This window comes from Pipra filicauda, unplaced genomic scaffold (assembly GCF_003945595.2).
Source record: "Pipra filicauda isolate LSUMZ 115617 unplaced genomic scaffold, ASM394559v2 scaffold284_size963001_pilon, whole genome shotgun sequence".
In the NCBI taxonomy this organism is placed as follows: domain Eukaryota; kingdom Metazoa; phylum Chordata; class Aves; order Passeriformes; family Pipridae; genus Pipra; species Pipra filicauda.
This window is the reverse complement of record NW_024104403.1, coordinates 237,643-247,505: the sequence shown is the minus strand read 5'-3', so window position 1 is coordinate 247,505 and position 9,863 is coordinate 237,643.

The following is a 9,863-nucleotide window of genomic DNA, read 5'->3' as shown; positions in this document are numbered from 1 at the left end:
CACCATTATCCCCTGATCTCCAGTTTCTGCCTGCCCTAGCAGTGACATATCACAGACCAGCAGGGGGTTAAGCCTAATAAATATGTACTCCAGGCCCTTAGTCAGGTGCAGCGTGTGTGCTTCCAGGAGCAGAGCCAGACAACTTCTGCCACGTTATGCCAAGGGATGAGACCAATGGTGACCACTGAGTGACCAGTGGTATTTGGTCTGGGTGGAGGTCAGAGTGCACTTGCAGAAAAACAAGCCTTTTGTGAAATTTTAATGTGCTTGGCCACCACCACCTTCTCATAGGTACCCTAAAAATCAGATTATTTTTCAAATTTTGCAGCTTTGACAGCTTGGATGTGGCAGAGCCAGGCCAGCACACAGCCTGCCTTCTGCTCCAGAAAGTCGAGGGGAGAACAGGGGCTCTCCAGAGCAGAATGCACAGCGTGCGGCAGCCACAGTTGTGGAGACAAGAGCTGTGTATGGAAAAAGGAGGGAACATAATAAAAGTTGTACGTCCTTTTGGTATCAAAATTGCATCTCCACTTGTGGAGGAGCCAGGAGAAAGGGGGCTCAGGCACACACGGTGTAGGTGGCTTCTCTCACTGTGTTGTTTTTTGCACAGGTGGTTCAGACAAAGAAAAGGAACAAAATTCAAAGGAAAAGAAAATTTGTTGAACATTGTACACCAGTGCCTTGCTTGTCAAAATACGGAAGGAAATCTCAAAAAATCCAGCTACATTTTCCCAAAAAGCTATAACTGGGAGTCAGTTAAGTGGGAACAGGGAAAAGAAAGCTATGGCTCTGAAAAGGGGGCAGAAGGGAGGAGGGAGGGAAGCGAAATGGAATTGATGAAAGCACCACCTCCCCTTTGAAGCTGTTAATGATACCCAGCTGTTTTTCACCACTGAGAATATTACTTTCCTCCCTCTGAAAGTTAAGCTAATGCATTCTATTAAACAGGAAAGAATTTGAAGTGACTAATATCCACTCTTGTGCAGAGAGGTTTTGGCATGGTTTTTTAATTCTCCTTCCTACTCCATCAGAACAGCAGCAGAGAAAGACGTATTGAGTAGCTTTACAGAATTACTGCAATTTGCGCACTGGCATTTTCCATTAAAACCCTTTTGCCAAGATTTAATTATAAAAGTTGGTGGGTTCCTTCTACGTATTGAAATAAATTTTAATTAAAACTTTTGTAGTGTTTTAAATCCACTTCCTCTACACAATTTAATTGAGAAACTTGATAAACACGTGCAATTGCAATATTCTAGATTTTTAAATTGGTTTTATTTTTTTCAAGATTCCTGGCAGGTTTCTAAATGTCCCCTGGGCAAATCTGACATGAAGTGCATGGCTGAGTGGGAGCCAACCACAACTGCCATCCTGGTTAAGGAGTTGGAATTTGATCAAACTGCATGTGACTGTCTAGGTCCTGCGATGACAGCCCTGAGCAAAAGCATCCCAGACTCCTGGTGTGACCCCAGGTGAATTGTGAGCATGGTGCAAAATTATTCCTCAAAGTCTCTGAAGTCCCCACAAAAGTACCATCTTGTGCTGCACACTGGGTGTGAGTTTAGGGCCAGCTGCTGGTCCCACTGCTGAGATCCCAAACACCAGGGGCAGGAAGGGGTTCCCCTGCGGGCGAGCAGGTGCTGGGGAGCAGTTCATGCCTCCCTTCCGGCTGCTTCCCAGGGCATCTGACTCCTCCTGCTGTACTCTGGAAGGTCAGATTTCAGACAACGGAAAGAGAGAGGGGCATTCATAGCCTGTCATCTCTGCTGGGGCATTGGAACCACATGGCTTCAGCTTGTGTGCTCAGTTTTTAGGGGAAGCAAAGAGAACACCAAACTGTTGAATGCAATGAGCAATGGAGGCAAGAATATTTTTATTTCCTTGTGTCTGGAGGGAGTCACTGGAGCTGGTGTGTGTGGCTTCTCGTGCTACCACATAGAGGGAAGTATGATTTTGCTTCCCAGGGCTGGCTCTGTGCTCCTAAGGGACTTCCAGACACACTCATAGGGATGATGGGATGAAGCCCAGGAGGCTTACTAGTCTCGATGGGTACAAAGTTAGGCTTAAATTTCCATGCAACTGTAAGCACAGCAAACAGCAATGATTACACTCACAGCTGACCAGGGTTAAGGGATTCTGCCCTTTTCATCTTTGCTAGGATAAACAACGAGGTACTTTTAAAAAAAGGAAATACAGCAGAATAATTAATAAACGAGTGACATTTCCCACACAGCAATGGTCGAGCAAGAAATGGTTAGTCTTATTTTGAGCCATTTAAATACACAGTGTGTGCCCATATCAAAACACAGTGAATAAAGGGAAGAAAAGTGAAGCAAAGAAGGCAACTGAATGGGATACAGAACAATGTCAGGTTGTTACCTGACTGATCCAGCCACAGGTTCGTGACAGAAGGCCGGTATTGTTTGATCACCCATTGACCACGGTGTTAAACACTCCTTTGGTACATATCTGACAAGGAGATACACAAGGACAAAGTGTAATCTCAGCAGACATCTTAATGTCCAAAAAGGTGGTCCAGTTTTAATTGGAAGCAAGAATCTGCTTGTAATGGGATGCACGAAGGGAAGAGAGCAAGACTCAGTGTGCTGCCTGTGCATGGCTTGTTTCCTGAATAAAGAAAGGGCTTCTGTTTGTCAAACTGCCAAGTGAGTGCCTTTAATTATAAATGAATTGAGATTCCTTAAGAAATTAACACACTCAACAAGTGTCTTTTTTTAAATTATAAACAGATGGTACTTTTCAACAAAGGGAAAATGTGATTAAGAAAGCTCCTCTGTTCAGAAAATGCAATTTATACTTTAAACTTTTAATCAATCAAAAGCTTCAGATTTAAAGCAGAACTTACCATAATCATATAGACATGTTTTGGTTTGTTTATACTGCAGTTGTTTAAAAACTGCACCATCATTTACTATTTTCTCTCAAGTGACTTGTGGCATTTACTTAATGTTAACCTAGGTGGCACTAGCAAATGATGAAATGTCAAAGAAGGAAAACAAATGTATGTTTGTTGAAAATGAACATAATAACATAATAAATATATATGCAAATGACTGTTGTATATGAAATATGCCTTGCTAAATGATGAGACATAGGGCCAGGAATGTCTAGTTATTCGACTGATTAAACAGGAGCTTCATTTTTACAGTCAGGACCACATTTCCTCAACATCTGCTCTGGTAAGAAAATGACAGCAGTGACAGATTTATTTTTTGTTCTTAGGAAAATGTCCACCATATGGGATGCTACTAAAGCTCAATCCAAGGACAAAGGAATCTGTAGGAATCAATTGATCTTACTTGTGCACAGATCCAAATGAAGTGATACTGTCACTGGGGGCTTTTTTTTGTAAACTCTTAATTCCTTTCTCGTATGATTGGAAAGTTTGTCTTCATTAAAGAAAGATTACTTTGGAATAGACTGTATTTGTTCTAATTTGTTAGAAGCATTATGTGACTTGCCCTGAAAAACGAGCTGTTGAAATTGCTCTGATAACAGCCTGGTTTAGTTCAAGCCCAAAATGCCAAGGTGAGCTCTGCAAAAGCCTTTCTTAATGCAGAGAAACAAGAAAGCAGCAAAGCAATTTTGCTGTGCTAATACAGAGATTTTAGATCAGTCCCCACCTAAACGCCCATGCAGGCAGTGAAAGCGCAGCACTGCCACTACATCTGGTGTGTGCAAGTCATCAACCCAGCAAAGTGCCCTTATGGCCACAGGCAGCACAGCTCTGCTGGCAAAGGCATTCAGTGTGGGCCTGGCTTCAGCATGAAGCTGGGACGGAGAGGGGGTATTTGAATTTATACAAATGCAAGTATCCAGTGCATCAGACACATGTTTTCCTCTCCTGAACGCTGTTTTCCAGTAGCAGTACTCTCTTCTTAACATGATGTAAGCTAGACCCATCAGAACTCCTATAAGGCACTACACTATACTCCAACAAACACCCAGTGTGTGGACTTCAGAAGAACTCTTATTTAGCTCATCTCTCTGTATTAGTGTTTCATTTGGGCTGCAACTACATGGCTGTCTGTCAAGAGGCAGGATATAGCACTATAAAAGTGGATAAGGAGTATATGGTTTGAAAAACGTATCTTTGAAGTATGACACTGCCTGTCATCCAGATGCATGATTATGTGTGCCCTAAGACTGTCAGACTTGCTCCAGGGTGAGGGGACAGATGGGGAAACCCCAGCAACTTGTTCCCATTCTGAGACCGGAATACTTTAACTGACACCAAGTCCAGACTCAGAGTGAGGGAGTAGGTAAGCAAACCCCCCAAAATAAACAAGAGTTAGCAGCCTTCTGAGGATATAAATATTGATATGAAGTGTTTGTGTTGTTTACAGGGCCAGAGAAGAGAATGAGAGGTACCTTGGAGGTGTCTGTGCAACGGTTGTAGCTCACTGTAATTTCAAGCACCACAATAATGAGATCTCATGTCTTATGCCCTACAAAACCTTTAACTTCAAAATAAAAGAGAAACAAAAAATGCACAGATCGATCTTACATCCGTTTTCCCCACTATGGAACATCAGTTCATTTCAAAGTCTAGGCAGTATCCAAGATGATCCACTGAGAGAAAAAAATTACCTAATTGTACTTTAATGGATATGGACTACTAGGTCTGTGTGTAACCTTAGTAGTGGAACTTCCTGACTTTTATGTGAAAATTTGTAACATTAACAATCTTAGGGGAATATCTGTAAACAAGAATTATCACACCACTTTTTTTTTATTATTATTTTGAAAGAGCTTGCTCTCTTTCCTCATATGTGTTTAGTACCACATTAACTGCAAACTAGTTTGGCAGTACTGATCTACTGTGTAGTGAGCTGCTTGCATGCTGATGTTATCTTTGTTTCTATTGTAAGGTATAGAGCTGTGACTCATGTTTTGCATAAATATTTAAATTATGATTTCAACATTTTCATTTTGACAATACTGTGCCAAATACTTCTGTGATAGTTTCATCAGATTTTGAAAAGCAAGTCAGAATAGCTGATTTACCTCTTTTTAAAGAAGCTATAATGAAATCTTTCAGCAATTTCAGATGTTTAAAGATATTCTGTAAACCAGTGTTATCCTACTTTATGACTTTAACTATCCTGTTGCTTGTTATATTGATCTACCGTTGCATTACACTGTGTTCTGAACTGCAAAAATTTGAGTGTGTTTTTTTTCTACCTTTCCTCAGGGCTTACCTCACACACTGAAAAATAAAACCATACCTGCATATTCCAATATACAACACAGCTCATTTGCACATCAAGACCCAGTATTTCACACCCTCATGAATAAGCAAATAACCTATTTCAAGATTAGCAAATAAAATCTGTCAGCACAATTATGTTTCATTTAATTTAATTATTAATTATACTAATATGAACTGTGCTTAACATTACTTAACATTCTGAAGTTTGGCAAACCTTGCATTGTATGCACTCATTTGTTGGTGTGAAATGAGCAGTCAAACAAAAAGACTGGTAACAGTCAAAGAAATGGTCTGAAATGCATCACTGAGTATGACAGCCCCTGATGAACTCAGGTCAGAAGTTTGTCAATGAGCTGAAATCCAAAGCAAGGCAAGGTGCAGTTTGTTTTCTTTAAGATTTATGTATTATAGAGTCAAAGAACAGAGGCATCATGTTGCACATGAAGTGGTTTGCACCTTGTTGAAGACTAAGGTCCAAATCAGATTAGTTTGTGTTGATGATTCAAACCTATTTCCTGAGAGAGAGTGTTTTAAAGAGACTTAATAATACATGACTTTAACTTTACCTGAGAACAATATTAAAGTTATTAACTTGTATTTTGCTCACAATGAAGACATGGCTCTTGCTCATTCCAGATTCCCCTTCTTTCCTCCTTTTCCTTAAAACAAAACCACGAAAACTTGGGAAATATCTGATGCCTCCAGAGATCTCTAAAAGTATTTTACCTTGTTAAAGCAGTTTCTTCTGCTGAAGAGTCAGTTCTTCAAAATGAAGATGCAGTTAGAAAACTTAGCAAAAAAATAAGTAGCTGAAATTATATACTCAAAACTCCTGAAGCTGTTTATGAAGTAGCATGGGAAATATGGGTGCTGTTGAGCACACTGACTAACCCCTCCTGTTACCAAAACAAACAGGATACAACTGCAATGGCTTTAGTGGTGGGAGGGAAAATGCTTGTTCTAGACAGTGACAACTGATGGCCAGTGACATCCTGTCTGCAAGAGCTTTGCTAATTGCACAATACCCAAGAAGTGTGTCAGGTGATCAGGACATGAGAGCTGCTGGATCTTTGCTTCTCAGAGTGCTTCATCCCTGCAGAGCTGAAAATCCAGGAGATCCTTCCAACTGAAGTGGATGTACTTTGAACAACAGTCAGAGAAGGAACCCCCAGACCGGCAGCCCATAGGTTTAAAGAATAAACACTACAGACAGAAAAAAATTACTCCCAAACTGATTTCTTTCTATTACAAAAATTTAAGGAACCCACATTTTTAGGTTTTGCTAATGGCAATTTAACTGTGTTATCTTTGGAAACACGTTATCCCATGCTTGCCTTTTGGGCTACTTTGAACCACCTGGTGGTATAATTCCCTATGAAAAATAGGGTACTGGACCAAAGCAATCATTCCACTTGAACTCACACTGCAGCTGCTTGAAAGAATGTCTCTCAGGACTAAACCAAGCCAGATAATCAGCCCACACAATAGGCCTGACTCTTCCAAAGCAAATACGTACACAGGGTAACAGAATGATAATGCCAGCTGAATAATGTTGAAATACAACAGTGGGTGACAACTGATCCATACAAAGTGAACTGGTTTTGTCCAAGTAAACTGGGATGGACTTTTCCCTGGCGTTTATTCCGAGCCAGCTCAAGCCTTGAGCCTTTGCTGGAGATGAGCTGTGGCTGACCTAACCAGGCCTAATGGGCTAAGGCAGGAGGGCATCTCTGATTGTCTGGGACAACACCCTGCTCAGAGCAGGGTCAGTGAGACCAGGGCCATGTCCCATCGGTTTTGGAGTATCTTGGAGGATGGAGACTCCACAGCCCTTCAAAGCAACCTCCTCCCTTGTGTGATCACCATGAGAATAAAACATTGTTTTCTTTTGTTTGAATGAGGTTTCCTGTGTTTCCTTGTGCCCTTTGCCTCTTGTCCTGTCACTGGGCACCACTGAGAAGGGTCTGGCTCCATGGCCTTTAGTATGTGGCAGGAATTTATATCTGAGCTCTCTCCAAGCTGAGTGGTCCCAGGTGTCTCAGCTTCTCCCAGATGACACATGCTCCAACACTTTATCCATCTTTGTGGCCTGCCACAGGTATCCCTCAGGTATGCCTGTGTCTCTCTCACACTGGCAATCCCAGAGCTGGTTCCAGCACTCCAGGTGTCACAGAATCATAGAATGGTTTCGGCTGGAAGGGACCTTAAGGATGATCCAGTTCCAACCCTTCTGCCATGGGCAGGGACACCTTCCACTAGACCAGGTTGCTCACAGCCCCATCCAATATGGCACTGAACACTTCCAGGGATGAGGCATCAACAACTTCTCTGTGCAACAGGTATGTCTGACCAGGGCTGAGGAGAGAGGAAGGATCACCTCCCTTGACCTGCTAGTGACGATCCAGCCCAAGGTGCTGTTTGCCTTCTTCATCGCGATTGCTGCAAACAGTGGTTCCACATAGCATCCACCACGATTTCCAGAACTCTTTCTGCAAAGCTGCTTCCCAGCAGGTTAGCCCCTGGCATGTCCCAGGGCCTGGGTTTGTTCCTCCCAGGAGTGGGCCTTCACACTTCCCTTGCTGAGCTCTGTCAGGTTCCTGCCAGCCCTTTTCTCCAGCCTGGCGAGTTCCCTCAGGACAGCATAGGTCCATCTGGACAAATCATTCCAGCAGTGTTCCGGTGCCACTTCCCAGCTTTAAAAGACTGCTACTCATTTGCCTGTCTGTATCTCCAGGACTGATGAGTACTACTTCTATAAAGTCCAGTCAATAATAATTAAGAAAAAAAAATCATACTGGGTCCAGGCTGCAGCTTGTAATAGGACAGCATTCCAACACTTGATACAGATCTAGGGTTCTTTAGAGGGAAAGATTATACCTTGGATGCTGACATGGATATTAAGAAGCTTGTTTATACTGCATAGAGTTCAAGTAATAGACTAAACATTGTATTAGCCTTCGCTGAACAAAACTTATTTATAAACTTCTGATACTAATTAAATTAATAAAGTTCTAATCTCATAATAATCCAGCTTGATGAGTCACAGAATTTGAGTACACTCTGGTGCAGGGCAGTTAAGGGCAAGGCTGTACCTTTGCCGTGTGAAAGGAAAACACTGGAGTCTCATGAGCCAAGGGAGAAGCCTGATATTGAGTAAGAGTAATAGCATCTTACTTAAAGTTGGGGTGCTGATGTGAAATTTAAGTGCCTTTTTGTTTCCAGGGTGCGTGTGTGTGTGTGTGTGTTGTTTCTGACTCACACAACAGATTTCGATATAGGGGACTAAAGATTTGTGCAGATTACAAATGAAGGCTATATCCTTGTATAATCATGGAGCACTACATGTGTAGAAAACAGCTGGAAGCCACAAACAGACAGAATAAATAAGAATCTGGCAGGCACACTCCTTCAATGAACCCACCACCTACACCCCCATGTCTCTTTCTTAAAATAACAGAAATACCTTATGTACCCTACGGCTGGTGCCCCATTTCATGGACATTTCTCCCTCCAGCTCATAACAGCTTTGAATCTGTAGCAATCACCAGAATGTGATAAGACCAAAAAGCATTTGGTGTATCGGCCCCACCATCCCTTTGGACCAAACCTGTACTATGTTCCTACCTTCTGTTTTACTTGTATTTTCCTGCTTTTTGCTGAACATGGAGGTACTTGAGGAAATGTGATTCCTGATCCAGTCCTTGAGACTAAATGTATCTCTGAAACAGAAGGCAGTACTGCATATATTTGACCTGTACATCTAAGCAAGTTAAAGCACGTCTGTGAGAGAGATAATGACAATATTTCCAAAAGATAACATACAAGAGTAAACCAACACCTTATATCAATTAATTTATGGTACTTTAATACCAAGTTAATGCATTTCTCAATTAAGAATTTATAAACTCGTAATTTATAGAAAAAAATAAATCACAGCTTCACAAAAAGCTAACTCGAACAGTTTGTCCCCTCCCCACCAACAGGCAGTTTACAATATATTTCTACTATGTTGGTAGAAAGTTAACAGTGGTGTGAAACTCTTAAAAAACATTTGCGACAGCAATTGAAAATAAAATAATGATTTTTACTCAGTGAAAAATTAATAGGAATTGTGTTTTCCAGTAAAAGATAAGTCAGAAAAGCAGCAAAAAATCCTTCTCCTAATTGTAATGTACGAGCTTCTCCCCTGCCTCATGTGTCACGGGCAAAGGCAACATGTCAGTGTTAATCGTTCCCAGGTTCAGCACTTCAGTGATTTTGGCAAGACATCATACTCAGGAGTCCAGTGCTTGAGGTGTGTGCTGCCCCTGCCCCCTGTGCTCCACAAGCTGCTGTTCCTCCTCCTCCTTGGGGTATGGCGGGGTCAGCAACAGCTCAGAGTAAAGGTAAGAAGTATGAAGATTTTTCTATGGGAACATGTTCTTTTTTCACTCCTCACCTCTCCAATACAAAGTGGAAACATCAGAAACTTTAGCTGTCACACCTCACATACAAGTATTTACAGAAGAGACAGGATTTGAATGATGTATTTTCACCTGTGCACAAAAATCCTCCCTCTCTGCTGAAGTTATACATGCAACCACAGAACGAAAATATTCCTTCTCTAACTTCTAAATTAAAAGTCACATTT